The sequence below is a fragment of the Podarcis gaigeae genome (assembly GCF_964106915.1).
Source record: "Podarcis gaigeae genome assembly, chromosome: 9".
Lineage (NCBI taxonomy): Eukaryota > Metazoa > Chordata > Lepidosauria > Squamata > Lacertidae > Podarcis > Podarcis gaigeae.
This window is the reverse complement of record NC_139685.1, coordinates 13,675,972-13,696,032: the sequence shown is the minus strand read 5'-3', so window position 1 is coordinate 13,696,032 and position 20,061 is coordinate 13,675,972.

Sequence of the window (20,061 nt, the reverse complement as noted above, 5' to 3'; positions counted from 1 at the left end):
AAGATTTTTTTTTAAAAATCCCTAAGCCCCGGGGTCACAATTTCTGCAAAAATCTCAATTTCTCCAATTCACTCTAAAATAGTGCCTGACGGTTGCAAATGCTCCCCTGAAAGGTTTGGCGGTCAAAACAGAAGGCTTTTTATCACTGGATAAGAAATCAGCCCTCTACAACTTGACCTGCGGAAAAAGATTTTTTTGAAAAAATCCCAAGCCCCGGGGTCACAATTTCTGCAAAAATCTCAATTTCTCCAATTCACTCAAAAATGGTGACAATCAGTTGCAAATGCTCCCCTGAAAGGTTTGGCGGTCGAAACAGAAGGCTTTTTATCAAAGGACAAGAAATCAGCCCTCCACAACTTGACCTGCGGAAAAAGATTTTTTTGAAAAAATCCCTAAGCCCCGGGGTCACAATTTCTGCAAAAATCTCAATTTCGCCAATTCCCTCTAAAATGTTGCCTGACGGTTGCAAATGATCCCCTTAAAGGTTTCGCGGTCGAAACAGAAGGCTTTTTATCATGGGACAAGAAATCAGCCCTCATAACTTGACCTGAGGGAAAAGATTTTTTTGAAAAAATCCCTAAGCCCCGGGGTCACAATTTCTGCAAAAATCTCAATTTCTCCAATTCACTCTAAAATGGTGCCTGACGGTTGCAAATGATCCCCCTAAAGGTTTGGCGGTCGAAACAGAAGGCTTTTTATCACGGGATAAGAAATCAGCCCTCCATAACTTGAGCTGCGGAAAAAGGTTTTTTTGAAAAAATCCCTAAGCCCCGGGGTCACAATTTCTGCAAAAATCTCAATTTCTCCAATTCACTCTAAAATGGTGCCTTACGGTTGCAAATGCTCATCTGAAAGGTTTGGCGGTCGAAACAGAAGGCTCTTTATCAGAGGACAAGAAATCAGCCCTCCACAATTTGACCTGCGGAGAAAGGTTTTTTTTAAAAAAAATCCCTAAGCCCCGGGGTCACAATTTCTGCAAAAATCTCAATTTCGCCAATTCCCTCTAAAATGTTGCCTCACGGTTGCAAATGCTCCCCTTAAAGGTTTCGCGGTCGAAACAGAATGCTTTTTATCACTGGACAAGAAATCAGCCCACCATAACTTGACCTGTGGGAAAAGATTTTTTTGAAAAAATCCCTAAGCCCCGGGGTCACAATTTCTGCAAAAATCTCAATTTCTCCAATTCACTCTAAAATGGTGCCAATCGGTTGCAAATGCTCCCCTGAAAGGTTTGGCGGTCGAAACAGAAGGCTTTTTATCACAGGACAAGAAATTAGCCCTCCACAACTTTACCTGCGGGAAAAGATTTTTTTAAAAAAATCCCTAAGCCCCGGGGTCACAATTTCTGCAAAAATCTCAATTTCTCCAATTCACTCTAAAATGGTGCCTGACGGTTGCAAATGATCCCCCTAAAGGTTTGGCGGTCGAAACAGAAGGCTTTTTATCACGGGATAAGAAATCAGCCCTCCATAACTTGAGCTGCGGAAAAAGGTTTTTTTGAAAAAATCCCTAAGCCCCGGGGTCACAATTTCTGCAAAAATCTCAATTTCTCCAATTCACTCTAAAATGGTGCCTTACGGTTGCAAATGCTCATCTGAAAGGTTTGGCGGTCGAAACAGAAGGCTCTTTATCAGAGGACAAGAAATCAGCCCTCCACAACTTGACCTGCGGAGAAAGGTTTTTTTTTAAAAAAAATCCCTAAGCCCCGGGATCACAATTTCTGCAAAAATCTCAATTTCGCCAATTCCCTCTAAAATGTTGCCTGACGGTTGCAAATGCTCCCCTTAAAGGTTTCGAGGTCGAAACAGAATGCTTTTTATCACTGGACAAGAAATCAGCCCTCCATAACTTGACCTGTGGGAAAAGATTTTTTTGAAAAAATCCCTAAGCCCCGGGGTCACAATTTCTGCAAAAATCTCAATTTCTCCAATTCACTCAAAAATGGTGCCATTCGGTTGTAAATGCTCCCCTGAAAGGTTTGGCGGTCAAAACAGAAGGCTTCTTATCACTGGACAAGAAATCAGCCCCCCACAACTTGACCTGCGGAAAAAGATTTTTTTGAAAAAATCCCTAAGCCCCGGGATCACAATTTCTGCAAAAATCTCAATTTCTACAATTCACTCCAGAATGGTGCCTTACGGTTGCAAATGCTCATCTGAAAGTTTGGCGGTCGAAACAGAAGGCTCTTTATCAGAGGACAAGAAATCAGCCCTCCACAACTTGACCTGCGGAAAAAGTTTTTTTTTAACAAAAATCCCTAAGCCCCGGGGTCACAATTTCTGCAAAAATCTCAATTTCGCCAATTCCCTCTAAAATGTTGCCTGACGGTTGCAAATGCTCCCCTTAAAGGTTTCGCGGTCGAAACAGAATGCTTTTTATCACTGGACAAGAAATCAGCCCTCCATAACTTGACCTGTGGGAAAAGATTTTTTTGAAAAAATCCCTAAGCCCCGGGGTCACAATTTCTGCAAAAATCTCAATTTCTCCAATTCACTCTAAAATGGTGCCAATCGGTTGCAAATGCTCCCCTGAAAGGTTTGGCGGTCGAAACAGAAGGCTTTTTATCACAGGACAAGAAATTAGCCCCCCACAACTTGACCTGCGGAAAAAGATTTTTTTGAAAAAATCCCTAAGCCCCGGGATCACAATTTCTGCAAAAATCTCAATTTCTACAATTCACTCCAGAATGGTGCCTTACGGTTGCAAATGCTCATCTGAAAGTTTGGCGGTCGAAACAGAAGGCTCTTTATCAGAGGACAAGAAATCAGCCCTCCACAACTTGACCTGCGGGAAAAGATTTTTTTTAACAAAAATCCCTAAGCCCCGGGGTCACAATTTCTGCAAAAATCTCAATTTCTCCAATTCACTCTAAAATAGTGCCTGACGGTTGCAAATGCTCCCCTGAAAGGTTTGGCGGTCAAAACAGAAGGCTTTTTATCACTGGATAAGAAATCAGCCCTCCATAACTTGACCTGCGGAAAAAGATTTTTTTGAAAAAATCCCTAAGCCCCGGGGTCACAATTTCTGCAAAAATCTCAATTTCTCCAATTCACTCTAAAATGGTGCCAATCAGTTGCAAATGCTCCCCTGAAAGGTTTGGCGGTCGAAACAGAAGGCTTTTTATCACAGGACAAGAAATTAGCCCTCCACAACTTGACCTGCGGGAAAAGATTTTTTTTTAAAAATCCCTAAGCCCCGGGGTCACAATTTCTGCAAAAATCTCAATTTCTCCAATTCACTCTAAAATAGTGCCTGACGGTTGCAAATGCTCCCCTGAAAGGTTTGGCGGTCAAAACAGAAGGCTTTTTATCACTGGATAAGAAATCAGCCCTCTACAACTTGACCTGCGGAAAAAGATTTTTTTGAAAAAATCCCAAGCCCCGGGGTCACAATTTCTGCAAAAATCTCAATTTCTCCAATTCACTCAAAAATGGTGACAATCAGTTGCAAATGCTCCCCTGAAAGGTTTGGCGGTCGAAACAGAAGGCTTTTTATCAAAGGACAAGAAATCAGCCCTCCACAACTTGACCTGCGGAAAAAGATTTTTTTGAAAAAATCCCTAAGCCCCGGGGTCACAATTTCTGCAAAAATCTCAATTTCGCCAATTCCCTCTAAAATGTTGCCTGACGGTTGCAAATGATCCCCTTAAAGGTTTCGCGGTCGAAACAGAAGGCTTTTTATCATGGGACAAGAAATCAGCCCTCATAACTTGACCTGAGGGAAAAGATTTTTTTGAAAAAATCCCTAAGCCCCGGGGTCACAATTTCTGCAAAAATCTCAATTTCTCCAATTCACTCTAAAATGGTGCCTGACGGTTGCAAATGATCCCCCTAAAGGTTTGGCGGTCGAAACAGAAGGCTTTTTATCACGGGATAAGAAATCAGCCCTCCATAACTTGAGCTGCGGAAAAAGGTTTTTTTGAAAAAATCCCTAAGCCCCGGGGTCACAATTTCTGCAAAAATCTCAATTTCTCCAATTCACTCTAAAATGGTGCCTTACGGTTGCAAATGCTCATCTGAAAGGTTTGGCGGTCGAAACAGAAGGCTCTTTATCAGAGGACAAGAAATCAGCCCTCCACAATTTGACCTGCGGAGAAAGGTTTTTTTTAAAAAAAATCCCTAAGCCCCGGGGTCACAATTTCTGCAAAAATCTCAATTTCGCCAATTCCCTCTAAAATGTTGCCTCACGGTTGCAAATGCTCCCCTTAAAGGTTTCGCGGTCGAAACAGAATGCTTTTTATCACTGGACAAGAAATCAGCCCACCATAACTTGACCTGTGGGAAAAGATTTTTTTGAAAAAATCCCTAAGCCCCGGGGTCACAATTTCTGCAAAAATCTCAATTTCTCCAATTCACTCTAAAATGGTGCCAATCGGTTGCAAATGCTCCCCTGAAAGGTTTGGCGGTCGAAACAGAAGGCTTTTTATCACAGGACAAGAAATTAGCCCTCCACAACTTTACCTGCGGGAAAAGATTTTTTTAAAAAAATCCCTAAGCCCCGGGGTCACAATTTCTGCAAAAATCTCAATTTCTCCAATTCACTCTAAAATGGTGCCTGACGGTTGCAAATGATCCCCCTAAAGGTTTGGCGGTCGAAACAGAAGGCTTTTTATCACGGGATAAGAAATCAGCCCTCCATAACTTGAGCTGCGGAAAAAGGTTTTTTTGAAAAAATCCCTAAGCCCCGGGGTCACAATTTCTGCAAAAATCTCAATTTCTCCAATTCACTCTAAAATGGTGCCTTACGGTTGCAAATGCTCATCTGAAAGGTTTGGCGGTCGAAACAGAAGGCTCTTTATCAGAGGACAAGAAATCAGCCCTCCACAACTTGACCTGCGGAGAAAGGTTTTTTTTTAAAAAAAATCCCTAAGCCCCGGGATCACAATTTCTGCAAAAATCTCAATTTCGCCAATTCCCTCTAAAATGTTGCCTGACGGTTGCAAATGCTCCCCTTAAAGGTTTCGAGGTCGAAACAGAATGCTTTTTATCACTGGACAAGAAATCAGCCCTCCATAACTTGACCTGTGGGAAAAGATTTTTTTGAAAAAATCCCTAAGCCCCGGGGTCACAATTTCTGCAAAAATCTCAATTTCTCCAATTCACTCAAAAATGGTGCCATTCGGTTGTAAATGCTCCCCTGAAAGGTTTGGCGGTCAAAACAGAAGGCTTCTTATCACTGGACAAGAAATCAGCCCCCCACAACTTGACCTGCGGAAAAAGATTTTTTTGAAAAAATCCCTAAGCCCCGGGATCACAATTTCTGCAAAAATCTCAATTTCTACAATTCACTCCAGAATGGTGCCTTACGGTTGCAAATGCTCATCTGAAAGTTTGGCGGTCGAAACAGAAGGCTCTTTATCAGAGGACAAGAAATCAGCCCTCCACAACTTGACCTGCGGAAAAAGTTTTTTTTTAACAAAAATCCCTAAGCCCCGGGGTCACAATTTCTGCAAAAATCTCAATTTCGCCAATTCCCTCTAAAATGGTGACTGACGGTTGCAAATGATCCCCTTAAAGGTTTGGCGGTCGAAACAGAAGGCTTTTTATCACGGGACAAGAAATAAGCCCTCATAACTTGACCTGCGGAAAAAGATTTTTTTGAAAAAATCCCTAAGCCCCGGGGTCACAATTTCTGCAAAAATCTCAATTTCTCCAATTCACTCTAAAATGGTGCCTGGCGGTTGCAAATGATCCCCCTAAAGGTTTGGCGGTCGAAACAGAAGGCTTTTTATCACGGGACAAGAAATCAGCCCTCCACAACTTGACTTGCGGAAAAAGATTTTTTTGAAAAAATCCCTAAGCCCCGGGGTCACAATTTCTGCAAAAATCTCAAGTTCTCCAATTCCCTCTAAAATGGTACGTGACGGTTGCAAATGCTCCCCTGAAAGGTTTGGCGGTCGAAACAGAAGGCTTTTTATCACTGGACAAGAAATCAGCCCTCCACAACTTGACCTGCGTGAAAAGATTTTTTTGAAAAAAATCCCTCAGCCCCGGGGTCACAATTTCTGCAAAAATCTCAATTTCTCCAATTCACTCAAAAATGGTGCCAATCGGTTGCAAATGCTCCCCTGAAAGGTTTGGCGGTCGAAACAGAAGGCTTTTTATCACTGGACAAGAAATCAGCCCTCCACAACTTGACCTGCGGAAAAAGATTTTTTTGAAAAAAATCCTTCAGCCCCGGGGTCACAATTTCTGCAAAAATCTCAATTTCTCCAATTCACTCAAAAATGGTGCCTGAAGGTTGCAAATGCTCCCCTGAAAGGTTTGGCGGTCAAAACAGAAGGGTTTTTTTTCACTGGACAAGAAATCAACCCTCCACAACTTGACCTGCGGAAAAAGATTTTTTTGAAAAAAATCCTTCAGCCCCGGGGTTACAATTTCTGCAAAAATCTCAATTTCTCCAATTCACTCAAAAATGGTGCCAATCGGTTGCAAATGCTCCCCTGAAAGATTTGGCGGTCGAAACAGAATGCTTTTTATCACTGGACAAGAAATCAGCCCTCCACAACTTGACCGGCGGGAAAAGATTTTTTTGAAAAAATCCCTAAGCCCCGGGGTCACAATTTCTGCAAAAATCTCAATTTCTCCAATTCACTCTAAAATGGTGCCAATCGGTTGCAAATGCTCCCCTGAAAGGTTTGGCGGTCGAAACAGAAGGCTTTTTATCACGGGACAAGAAATAAGCCCTCATAACTTGACCTGCGGAAAAAGATTTTTTTGAAAAAATCCCTAAGCCCCAGGGTCACAATTTCTGCAAAAATCTCAATTTCTCCAATTCACTCTAAAATGGTGCCTGACGGTTGCAAATGATCTCCCTAAAGGTTTGGCGGTCGAAACAGAAGGCTTTTTATCACGGGACAAGAAATCAGCCCTCCACAACTTGACCTGCGGAAAAAGATTTTTTTTGAAAAAATCCCTAAGCCCCGGGGTCACAATTTCTGCAAAAATCTCAATTTCTCCAATTCACTCTAAAATGGTGCCTGATGGTTGCAAATGCTCCCCTGAAAGGTTTGGCGGTCGAAACAGAAGGCTGTTTAGCACAGGACAAGAAACCAGCCCTCCACAACTTGACCTGCAGAAAAAGATTTTTTTGAAAAAATCCCTAAGCCCCGGGGTCACAATTTCTGCAAAAATCTCAATTTCTCCAATTCACTCAAAAATGGTGCCATTCGGTTGTAAATGCTCCCCTGAAAGGTTTGGCGGTCAAAACAGAAGGCTTGTTATGACTGGACAAGAAATCAGCCCCCCACAACTTGACCTGCGGAAAAAGATTTTTTTGAAAAAATCCCTAAGCCCCGGGATCACAATTTCTGCAAAAATCTCAATTTCTACAATTCACTCTAAAATGGTGCCTTACGGTTGCAAATGCTCATCTGAAAGGTTTGGCGGTCGAAACAGAAGGCTCTTTATCAGAGGACAAGAAATCAGCCCTCCACAACTTGACCTGCGGAAAAAGTTTTTTTTTAACAAAAATCCCTAAGCCCCGGGGTCACAATTTCTGCAAAAATCTCAATTTCTCCAATTCACTCTAAAATGGTGCCTGGCGGTAGCAAATGATCCCCCTAAAGGTTTGGCGGTCGAAACAGAAGGCTTTTTATCACGGGACAAGAAATCAGCCCTCCACAACTTGACCTGCGGAAAAAGATTTTTTTGAAAACATCCCTAAGCCCCGGGGTCACAATTTCTGCAAAAATCTCAAGTTCTCCAATTCCCTCTAAAATGGTACCTGACGGTTGCAAATGCTCCCCTGAAAGGTTTGGCGGTAGAAACAGAAGGCTTTTTATCACTGGACAAGAAATCAGCCCTCCACAACTTGACCTGCGTGAAAAGATTTTTTTGAAAAAAATCCCTCAGCCCCGTGGTCACAATTTCTGCAAAAATCTCAATTTCTCCAATTCACTCTAAAATGGTGCCAATCGGTTGCAAATGCTCCCCTGAAAGGTTTGGCGGTCGAAACAGAAGGCTTTTTATCACTGGACAAGAAATCAGCCCTCCACAACTTGACCTGCGGGAAAAGATTTTTTTAAAAAAATCCCTAAGCCCCGGGGTCACAATTTCTGCAAAAATCTCAATTTCTCCAATTCACTCTAAAATAGTGCCTGACGGTTGCAAATGCTCCCCTGAAAGGTTTGGCGGTCAAAACGGAAAGCTTTTTATCACTGGATAAGAAATCAGCCCTCTACAACTTGACCTGCGGAAAAAGATTTTTTTGAAAAAATCCAAGCCCCGGGGTCACAATTTCTGCAAAAATCTCAATTTCTCCAATTTACTCAAAAATGGTGCCAATCAGTAGCAAATGCTCCCCTGAAAGGTTGGGTGGTCGAAACAGAAGGCTTTTTATCACGGGACAAGAAATAAGCCCTCATAACTTGACCTGCGGAAAAAGATTTTTCCGGGGTCACAATTTCTGCAAAAATCTCAATTTCTCCAATTCACTCTAAAATAGTGCCTGAAGGTTGCAAATGCTACCCTGAAAGGTTTGGCGGTCAAAACAGAAGGCTTCTTATCACTGGACAAGAAATCAGCCCCCCACAACTTGACCTGCGGAAAAAGATTTTTTTGAAAAAATCCCTAAGCCCTGGGATCACAATTTCTGCAAAAATCTCAATTTCTACAATTCACTCTAAAATGGTGCCTTACGGTTGCAAATGCTCATCTGAAAGGTTTGGCGGTCGAAACAGAAGGCTCTTTATCAGAGGACAAGAAATCAGCCCTCCACAACTTGACCTGCGGAAAAAGTTTTTTTTTAACAAAAATCCCTAAGCCCCGGGGTCACAATTTCTGCAAAAATCTCAATTTCGCCAATTCCCTCTAAAATGGTGACTGACGGTTGCAAATGATCCCCTTAAAGGTTTGGCGGTCGAAACAGAAGGCTTTTTATCACGGGACAAGAAATAAGCCCTCATAACTTGACCTGCGGAAAAAGATTTTTTTGAAAAAATCCCTAAGCCCCGGGGTCACAATTTCTGCAAAAATCTCAATTTCTCCAATTCACTCTAAAATAGTGCTTGACGGTTGCAAATGCTCATCTGAAAGGTTTGGCGGTCGAAACAGAAGGCTTTTTATCACAGGACAAGAAATTAGCCCTCCACAACTTGACCTGCGGGAAAAGATTTTTTTAAAAAAATCCCTAAGCCCCGGGGTCACAATTTCTGCAAAAATCTCAATTTCTCCAATTCACTCTAAAATAGTGCCTGACAGTTGCAAATGCTCCCCTGAAAGGTTTGGCGGTCAAAACAGAACGCTTTTTATCACTGGATAAGAAATCAGCCCTCTACAACTTGACCTGCGGAAAAAGATTTTTTTGAAAAAATCCCAAGCCCCGGGGTCACAATTTCTGCAAAAATCTCAATTTCTCCAATTCACTCAAAAATGGTGCCAATCAGTTGCAAATGTTCCCCTGAAAGGTTTGGCGGTCGAAACAGAAGGCTTTTTATCAAAGGACAAGAAATCAGCCCTCCACAACTTGAGCTGCGGAAAAAGGTTTTTTTGAAAAAATCCCTAAGCCCCGGGGTCACAATTTCTGCAAAAATCTCAATTTCTCCAATTCACTCTAAAATGGTGCCTTACGGTTGCAAATGCTCATCTGAAAGGTTTGGCGGTCGAAACAGAAGGCTCTTTATCAGAGGACAAGAAATCAGCCCTCCACAACTTGACCTGCGGAGAAAGTTTTTTTTTTAAAAAAATCCCTAAGCCCCGGGGTCACAATTTCTGCAAAAATCTCAATTTCGCCAATTCCCTCTAAAATGTTGCCTGACGGTTGCAAATGCTCCCCTTAAAGGTTTCGCGGTCGAAACAGAAGGCTTTTTATCACGGGAGAAGAAATCAGCCCTCATAACTTGACCTGCGGAAAAAGATTTTTTTGAAAAAATCCCTAAGCCCCGGGGTCACAATTTCTGCAAAAATCTCAATTTCTCCAATTCACTCTAAAATGGTGCCAATCGGTTTCAAATGCTCCCCTGAAAGGTTTGGCGGTCGAAACAGAAGGCTTTTTATCACAGGACAAGAAATTAGCCCTCCACAACTTGACCTGCGGAAAAAGGTTTTTTTGAAAAAATCCCTAAGCCCCGGGGTCACAATTTCTGCAAAAATCTCAATTTCTCCAATTCACTCTAAAATGGTGCCTGGCGGTTGCAAATGATCCTCCTAAAGGTTTGGCGGTCGAAACAGAAGGCTTTTTATCACGGGACAAGATATCAGCCCTCCACAACTTGACCTGCGGAAAAAGATTTTTTTGAAAAAATCCCTAAGCCCCGGGGTCACAATTTCTGCAAAAATCTCATTTTCTCCAATTCACTCTAAAATAGTGCTTGACGGTTGCAAATGCTCATCTGAAAGGTTTGGCGGTCTAAACAGAAGGGTCTTTATCAGAGGACAAGAAATCAGCCCTCCACAACTTGAGCTGAGGAAAAAGGTTTTTTTGAAAAAATCCCTAAGCCCCGGGGTCACAATTTCTGCAAAAATCTCAATTTCTCCAATTCACTCTAAAATGGTGCCTTACGGATGCAAATGATCCCCTTAAAGGTTTCGCGGTCGAAACAGAAGGCTTTTTATCACGGGAGAAGAAATCAGCCCTCATAACTTGACCTGCGGAAAAAGATTTTTTTGAAAAAATCCCTAAGCCCCGGGGTCACAATTTCTGCAAAAATCTCAATTTCTCCAATTCACTCTAAAATGGTGCCTGACGGTTGCAAATGATCCCCCTAAAGGTTTGGCGGTCGAAAGAGAAGGCTTTTTATCACGGGATAAGAAATCAGCCCTCCATAACTTGAGCTGCGGAAAAAGGTTTTTTTGAAAAAATCCCTAAGCCCCGGGGTCACAATTTCTGCAAAAATCTCAATTTCGCCAATTCCCTCTAAAATGTTGCCTGACGGTGGCAAATGATCCCCTTAAAGGTTCCGCGGTCGAAACAGAAGGCTTTTTATCACGGGACAAGAAATCAGCCCTCATAACTTGACCTGCGGAAAAAGATTTTTTTGAAAAAATCCCTAAGCCCCGGGGTCCCAATTTCTGCAAAAATCTCAATTTCTCCAATTCACTCTAAAATGGTGCCTGACGGTTGCAAATGATCCCCCTAAAGGTTTGGCGGTCGAAAGAGAAGGCTTTTTATCACGGGATAAGAAATCAGCCCTCCATAACTTGAGCTGCGGAAAAAGGTTTTTTTGAAAAAATCCCTAAGCCCCGGGGTCACAATTTCTGCAAAAATCTCAATTTCTCCAATTCACTCTAAAATGGTGCCTTACGGTTGCAAATGCTCATCTGAAAGGTTTGGCGGTCGAAACAGAAGGCTCTTTATCAGAGGACAAGAAATCAGCCCTCCACAATTTGACCTGCGGAGAAAGGTTTTTGTTTAAAAAAATCCCTAAGCCCCGGGGTCACAATTTCTGCAAAAATCTCAATTTCGCCAATTCCCTCTAAAATGTTGCCTGACGGTTGCAAATGCTCCCCTTAAAGGTTTCGCGGTCGAAACAGAATGCTTTTTATCACTGGACAAGAAATCAGCCCTCCATAACTTGACCTGTGGGAAAAGATTTCTTTGAAAAAATCCCTAAGCCCCGGGGTCACAATTTCTGCAAAAATCTCAATTTCTCCAATTCACTCTAAAATGGTGCCAATCGGTTGCAAATGCTCCCCTGAAAGGTTTGGCGGTCGAAACAGAAGGCTTTTTATCACAGGACAAGAAATTAGCCCTCCACAACATGACCTGCGGGAAAAGATTTTTTTGAAAAAATCCCTAAGCCCCGGGGTCACAATTTCTGCAAAAATCTCAATTTCTCCAATTCACTCTAAAATGGTGCCTTACGGTTGCAAATGCTCATCTGAAAGGTTTGGCGGTCGAAACAGAAGGCTCTTTATCAGAGGACAAGAAATCAGCCCTCCACAATTTGACCTGCGGAGAAAGGTTTTTTTTAAAAAAAATCCCTAAGCCCCGGCGTCACAATTTCTGCAAAAATCTCAATTTCGCCAATTCCCTCTAAAATGTTGCCTGACGGTTGCAAATGCTCCCCTTAAAGGTTTCGCGGTCGAAACAGAATGCTTTTTATCACTGGACAAGAAATCAGCCCTCCATAACTTGACCTGTGGGAAAAGATTTTTTTGAAAAAATCCCTAAGCCCCGGGGTCACAATTTGTGCAAAAATCTCAATTTCTCCAATTCACTCTAAAATGGTGCCAATCGGTTGCAAATGCTCCCCTGAAAGGTTTGGCGGTCGAAACAGAAGGCTTTTTATCACAGGACAAGAAATTAGCCCTCCACAACTTGACCTGCGGGAAAAGATTTTTTTAAAAAAATCCCTAAGCCCCGGGGTCACAATTTCTGCAAAAATCTCAATTTCTCCAATTCACTCTAAAATAGTGCCTGACGGTTGCAAATGCTCCCCTGAAAGGTTTGGCGGTCAAAACAGAAGGCTTGTTATGACTGGACAAGAAATCAGCCCCCCACAACTTGACCTGCGGAAAAAGATTTTTTTGAAAAAATCCCTAAGCCCCGGGATCACAATTTCTGCAAAAATCTCAATTTCTACAATTCACTCTAAAATGGTGCCTTACGGTTGCAAATGCTCATCTGAAAGGTTTGGCGGTCGAAACAGAAGGCTCTTTATCAGAGGACAAGAAATCAGCCCTCCACAACTTGACCTGCGGAAAAAGTTTTTTTTTAACAAAAATCCCTAAGCCCCGGGGTCACAATTTCTGCAAAAATCTCAATTTCTCCAATTCACTCTAAAATGGTGCCTGGCGGTAGCAAATGATCCCCCTAAAGGTTTGGCGGTCGAAACAGAAGGCTTTTTATCACGGGACAAGAAATCAGCCCTCCACAACTTGACCTGCGGAAAAAGATTTTTTTGAAAACATCCCTAAGCCCCGGGGTCACAATTTCTGCAAAAATCTCAAGTTCTCCAATTCCCTCTAAAATGGTACCTGACGGTTGCAAATGCTCCCCTGAAAGGTTTGGCGGTAGAAACAGAAGGCTTTTTATCACTGGACAAGAAATCAGCCCTCCACAACTTGACCTGCGTGAAAAGATTTTTTTGAAAAAAATCCCTCAGCCCCGTGGTCACAATTTCTGCAAAAATCTCAATTTCTCCAATTCACTCTAAAATGGTGCCAATCGGTTGCAAATGCTCCCCTGAAAGGTTTGGCGGTCGAAACAGAAGGCTTTTTATCACTGGACAAGAAATCAGCCCTCCACAACTTGACCTGCGGGAAAAGATTTTTTTAAAAAAATCCCTAAGCCCCGGGGTCACAATTTCTGCAAAAATCTCAATTTCTCCAATTCACTCTAAAATAGTGCCTGACGGTTGCAAATGCTCCCCTGAAAGGTTTGGCGGTCAAAACGGAAAGCTTTTTATCACTGGATAAGAAATCAGCCCTCTACAACTTGACCTGCGGAAAAAGATTTTTTTGAAAAAATCCAAGCCCCGGGGTCACAATTTCTGCAAAAATCTCAATTTCTCCAATTTACTCAAAAATGGTGCCAATCAGTAGCAAATGCTCCCCTGAAAGGTTGGGTGGTCGAAACAGAAGGCTTTTTATCACGGGACAAGAAATAAGCCCTCATAACTTGACCTGCGGAAAAAGATTTTTCCGGGGTCACAATTTCTGCAAAAATCTCAATTTCTCCAATTCACTCTAAAATAGTGCCTGAAGGTTGCAAATGCTACCCTGAAAGGTTTGGCGGTCAAAACAGAAGGCTTCTTATCACTGGACAAGAAATCAGCCCCCCACAACTTGACCTGCGGAAAAAGATTTTTTTGAAAAAATCCCTAAGCCCTGGGATCACAATTTCTGCAAAAATCTCAATTTCTACAATTCACTCTAAAATGGTGCCTTACGGTTGCAAATGCTCATCTGAAAGGTTTGGCGGTCGAAACAGAAGGCTCTTTATCAGAGGACAAGAAATCAGCCCTCCACAACTTGACCTGCGGAAAAAGTTTTTTTTTAACAAAAATCCCTAAGCCCCGGGGTCACAATTTCTGCAAAAATCTCAATTTCGCCAATTCCCTCTAAAATGGTGACTGACGGTTGCAAATGATCCCCTTAAAGGTTTGGCGGTCGAAACAGAAGGCTTTTTATCACGGGACAAGAAATAAGCCCTCATAACTTGACCTGCGGAAAAAGATTTTTTTGAAAAAATCCCTAAGCCCCGGGGTCACAATTTCTGCAAAAATCTCAATTTCTCCAATTCACTCTAAAATAGTGCTTGACGGTTGCAAATGCTCATCTGAAAGGTTTGGCGGTCGAAACAGAAGGCTTTTTATCACAGGACAAGAAATTAGCCCTCCACAACTTGACCTGCGGGAAAAGATTTTTTTAAAAAAATCCCTAAGCCCCGGGGTCACAATTTCTGCAAAAATCTCAATTTCTCCAATTCACTCTAAAATAGTGCCTGACAGTTGCAAATGCTCCCCTGAAAGGTTTGGCGGTCAAAACAGAACGCTTTTTATCACTGGATAAGAAATCAGCCCTCTACAACTTGACCTGCGGAAAAAGATTTTTTTGAAAAAATCCCAAGCCCCGGGGTCACAATTTCTGCAAAAATCTCAATTTCTCCAATTCACTCAAAAATGGTGCCAATCAGTTGCAAATGTTCCCCTGAAAGGTTTGGCGGTCGAAACAGAAGGCTTTTTATCAAAGGACAAGAAATCAGCCCTCCACAACTTGAGCTGCGGAAAAAGGTTTTTTTGAAAAAATCCCTAAGCCCCGGGGTCACAATTTCTGCAAAAATCTCAATTTCTCCAATTCACTCTAAAATGGTGCCTTACGGTTGCAAATGCTCATCTGAAAGGTTTGGCGGTCGAAACAGAAGGCTCTTTATCAGAGGACAAGAAATCAGCCCTCCACAACTTGACCTGCGGAGAAAGTTTTTTTTTTAAAAAAATCCCTAAGCCCCGGGGTCACAATTTCTGCAAAAATCTCAATTTCGCCAATTCCCTCTAAAATGTTGCCTGACGGTTGCAAATGCTCCCCTTAAAGGTTTCGCGGTCGAAACAGAAGGCTTTTTATCACGGGAGAAGAAATCAGCCCTCATAACTTGACCTGCGGAAAAAGATTTTTTTGAAAAAATCCCTAAGCCCCGGGGTCACAATTTCTGCAAAAATCTCAATTTCTCCAATTCACTCTAAAATGGTGCCAATCGGTTTCAAATGCTCCCCTGAAAGGTTTGGCGGTCGAAACAGAAGGCTTTTTATCACAGGACAAGAAATTAGCCCTCCACAACTTGACCTGCGGAAAAAGGTTTTTTTGAAAAAATCCCTAAGCCCCGGGGTCACAATTTCTGCAAAAATCTCAATTTCTCCAATTCACTCTAAAATGGTGCCTGGCGGTTGCAAATGATCCTCCTAAAGGTTTGGCGGTCGAAACAGAAGGCTTTTTATCACGGGACAAGATATCAGCCCTCCACAACTTGACCTGCGGAAAAAGATTTTTTTGAAAAAATCCCTAAGCCCCGGGGTCACAATTTCTGCAAAAATCTCATTTTCTCCAATTCACTCTAAAATAGTGCTTGACGGTTGCAAATGCTCATCTGAAAGGTTTGGCGGTCTAAACAGAAGGGTCTTTATCAGAGGACAAGAAATCAGCCCTCCACAACTTGAGCTGAGGAAAAAGGTTTTTTTGAAAAAATCCCTAAGCCCCGGGGTCACAATTTCTGCAAAAATCTCAATTTCTCCAATTCACTCTAAAATGGTGCCTTACGGATGCAAATGATCCCCTTAAAGGTTTCGCGGTCGAAACAGAAGGCTTTTTATCACGGGAGAAGAAATCAGCCCTCATAACTTGACCTGCGGAAAAAGATTTTTTTGAAAAAATCCCTAAGCCCCGGGGTCACAATTTCTGCAAAAATCTCAATTTCTCCAATTCACTCTAAAATGGTGCCTGACGGTTGCAAATGATCCCCCTAAAGGTTTGGCGGTCGAAAGAGAAGGCTTTTTATCACGGGATAAGAAATCAGCCCTCCATAACTTGAGCTGCGGAAAAAGGTTTTTTTGAAAAAATCCCTAAGCCCCGGGGTCACAATTTCTGCAAAAATCTCAATTTCGCCAATTCCCTCTAAAATGTTGCCTGACGGTGGCAAATGATCCCCTTAAAGGTTCCGCGGTCGAAACAGAAGGCTTTTTATCACGGGACAAGAAATCAGCCCTCATAACTTGACCTGCGGAAAAAGATTTTTTTGAAAAAATCCCTAAGCCCCGGGGTCCCAATTTCTGCAAAAATCTCAATTTCTCCAATTCACTCTAAAATGGTGCCTGACGGTTGCAAATGATCCCCCTAAAGGTTTGGCGGTCGAAAGAGAAGGCTTTTTATCACGGGATAAGAAATCAGCCCTCCATAACTTGAGCTGCGGAAAAAGGTTTTTTTGAAAAAATCCCTAAGCCCCGGGGTCACAATTTCTGCAAAAATCTCAATTTCTCCAATTCACTCTAAAATGGTGCCTTACGGTTGCAAATGCTCATCTGAAAGGTTTGGCGGTCGAAACAGAAGGCTCTTTATCAGAGGACAAGAAATCAGCCCTCCACAATTTGACCTGCGGAGAAAGGTTTTTGTTTAAAAAAATCCCTAAGCCCCGGGGTCACAATTTCTGCAAAAATCTCAATTTCGCCAATTCCCTCTAAAATGTTGCCTGACGGTTGCAAATGCTCCCCTTAAAGGTTTCGCGGTCGAAACAGAATGCTTTTTATCACTGGACAAGAAATCAGCCCTCCATAACTTGACCTGTGGGAAAAGATTTCTTTGAAAAAATCCCTAAGCCCCGGGGTCACAATTTCTGCAAAAATCTCAATTTCTCCAATTCACTCTAAAATGGTGCCAATCGGTTGCAAATGCTCCCCTGAAAGGTTTGGCGGTCGAAACAGAAGGCTTTTTATCACAGGACAAGAAATTAGCCCTCCACAACATGACCTGCGGGAAAAGATTTTTTTGAAAAAATCCCTAAGCCCCGGGGTCACAATTTCTGCAAAAATCTCAATTTCTCCAATTCACTCTAAAATGGTGCCTTACGGTTGCAAATGCTCATCTGAAAGGTTTGGCGGTCGAAACAGAAGGCTCTTTATCAGAGGACAAGAAATCAGCCCTCCACAATTTGACCTGCGGAGAAAGGTTTTTTTTAAAAAAAATCCCTAAGCCCCGGCGTCACAATTTCTGCAAAAATCTCAATTTCGCCAATTCCCTCTAAAATGTTGCCTGACGGTTGCAAATGCTCCCCTTAAAGGTTTCGCGGTCGAAACAGAATGCTTTTTATCACTGGACAAGAAATCAGCCCTCCATAACTTGACCTGTGGGAAAAGATTTTTTTGAAAAAATCCCTAAGCCCCGGGGTCACAATTTGTGCAAAAATCTCAATTTCTCCAATTCACTCTAAAATGGTGCCAATCGGTTGCAAATGCTCCCCTGAAAGGTTTGGCGGTCGAAACAGAAGGCTTTTTATCACAGGACAAGAAATTAGCCCTCCACAACTTGACCTGCGGGAAAAGATTTTTTTAAAAAAATCCCTAAGCCCCGGGGTCACAATTTCTGCAAAAATCTCAATTTCTCCAATTCACTCTAAAATAGTGCCTGACGGTTGCAAATGCTGCCCTGAAAGGTTTGGCGGTCAAAACAGAAGGCTTTTTATCACTGGATAAGAAATCAGCCCTCTACAACTTGACCTGCGGAAAAAGATTTTTTTGAAAAAATCCCAAGCCCCGGGGTCACAATTTCTGCAAAAATCTCAATTTCTCCAATTCACTCTAAAATGGTGCCTGACGGTTGCAAATGATCCCCCTAAAGGTTTGGCGGTTGAAACAGAAGGCTTTTTATCACGGGATAAGAAATCAGCCCTCCATAACTTGACCTGCGGAAAAAGGTTTTTTTGAAAAAATCCCTAAGCCCCGGGGTCACAATTTCTGCAAAAATCTCAATTTCTCCAATTCACTCTAAAATGGTGCCTTACGGTTGCAAATGCTCATCTGAAAGGTTTGGCGGTTGAAACAGAAGGCTCTTTATCAGAGGACAAGAAATCAGCCCTCCACAACTTGACCTGCGGAGAAAGGTTTTTTTTTAAAAAAATCCCTAAGCCCCGGGGTCACAATTTCTGCAAAAATCTCAATTTCGCCAATTCCCTCTAAAATGTTGCCTGACGGTTGCAAATGCTCCCCTTAAAGGTTTCGCGGTCGAAACAGAATGCTTTTTATCACTGGACAAGAAATCAGCCCTCCATAACTTGACCTGTGGGAAAAGATTTTTTTGAAAAAATCCCTAAGCCCCGGGGTCACAATTTCTGCAAAAATCTCAATTTCTCCAATTCACTCTAAAATGGTGCCAATCGGTTTCAAATGCTCCCCTGAAAAGTTTGGCGGTCGAAACAGAAGGCTTTTTATCACAGGACAAGAAATTAGCCCTCCACAACTTGACCTGCGGAAAAAGGTTTTTTTGAAAAAATCCCTAAGCCCCGGGGTCACAATTTCTGCAAAAATCTCAATTTCTCCAATTCACTCTAAAATGGTGCCTGGCGGTTGCAAATGATCCCCTTAAAGGTTTCGCGGTCGAAACAGAAGGCTTTTTATCACGGGACAAGAAATCAGCCCTCATAACTTGACCTGCGGAAAAAGATTTTTTTGAAAAAATCCCTAAGCCCCGGGGTCACAATTTCTGCAAAAATCTCAATTTCTCCAATTCACTCTAAAATGGTGCCTGACGGTTGCAAATGATCCCCCTAAAGGTTTGGCGGTCGAAACAGAAGGCTTTTTATCACGGGATAAGAAATCAGCCCTCCATAACTTGAGCTGCGGAAAAAGGTTTTTTTGAAAAAATCCCTAAGCCCCGGGGTCACAATTTCTGCAAAAATCTCAATTTCTCCAATTCACTCTAAAATGGTGCCTTACGGTTGCAAATGCTCATCTGAAAGGTTTGGCGGTCGAAACAGAAGGCTCTTTATCAGAGGACAAGAAATCAGCCCTCCACAATTTGACCTGCGGAGAAAGGTTTTTTTTAAAAAAAATCCCTAAGCCCCGGGGTCACAATTTCTGCAAAAATCTCAATTTCGCCAATTCCCTCTAAAATGTTGCCTGACGGTTGCAAATGCTCCCCTTAAAGGTTTCGCAGTCGAAACAGAATGCTTTTTATCACTGGACAAGAAATCAGCCCTCCATAACTTGACCTGTGGGAAAAGATTTTTTTGAAAAAATCCCTAAGCCCCGGGGTCACAATTTCTGCAAAAATCTCAATTTCTCCAATTCACTCTAAAATGGTGCCAATCGGTTGCAAATGCTCCCCTGAAAGGTTTGGCGGTCGAAACAGAAGGCTTTTTATCACAGGACAAGAAATTAGCCCTCCACAACTTGACCTGCGGGAAAAGATTTTTTTAAAAAAATCCCTAAGCCCCGGGGTCACAATTTCTGCAAAAATCTCAATTTCTCCAATTCACTCTAAAATAGTGCCTGACGGTTGCAAATGCTCCCCTGAAAGGTTTGGCGGTCAAAACAGAAGGCTTTTTATCACTGGATAAGAAATCAGCCCTCTACAACTTGACCTGCGGAAAAAGATTTTTTTGAAAAAATCCCAAGCCCCGGGGTCACAATTTCTGCAAAAATCTCAATTTCTTCAGTTCACTCAAAAATGGTGCCAATCAGTTGCAAATGCTCCCCTGAAAGGTTTGGCGGTCGAAAAAGAAGGCTTTTTATCACGGGATAAGAAATCAGCCCTCCATAACTTGAGCTGCGGAAAAAGGTTTTTTTGAAAAAATCCCTAAGCCCCGGGGTCACAATTTCTGCAAAAATCTCAATTTCTCCAATTCACTCTAAAATGGTGCCTTACGGTTGCAAATGCTCATCTGAAAGGTTTGGCGGTCGAAACAGAAGGCTCTTTATCAGAGGACAAGAAATCAGCCCTCCACAATTTGACCTGCGGAGAAAGGTTTTTTTTAAAAAAAATCCCTACACCCCGGGGTCACAATTTCTGCAAAAATCTCAATTTCTCCAATTCACTCTAAAATGGTGCCTGACGGTTGCAAATGATCCCCCTAAAGGTTTGGCGGTCGAAACAGAAGGCTTTTTATCACGGGATAAGAAATCAGCCCTGCATAACTTGA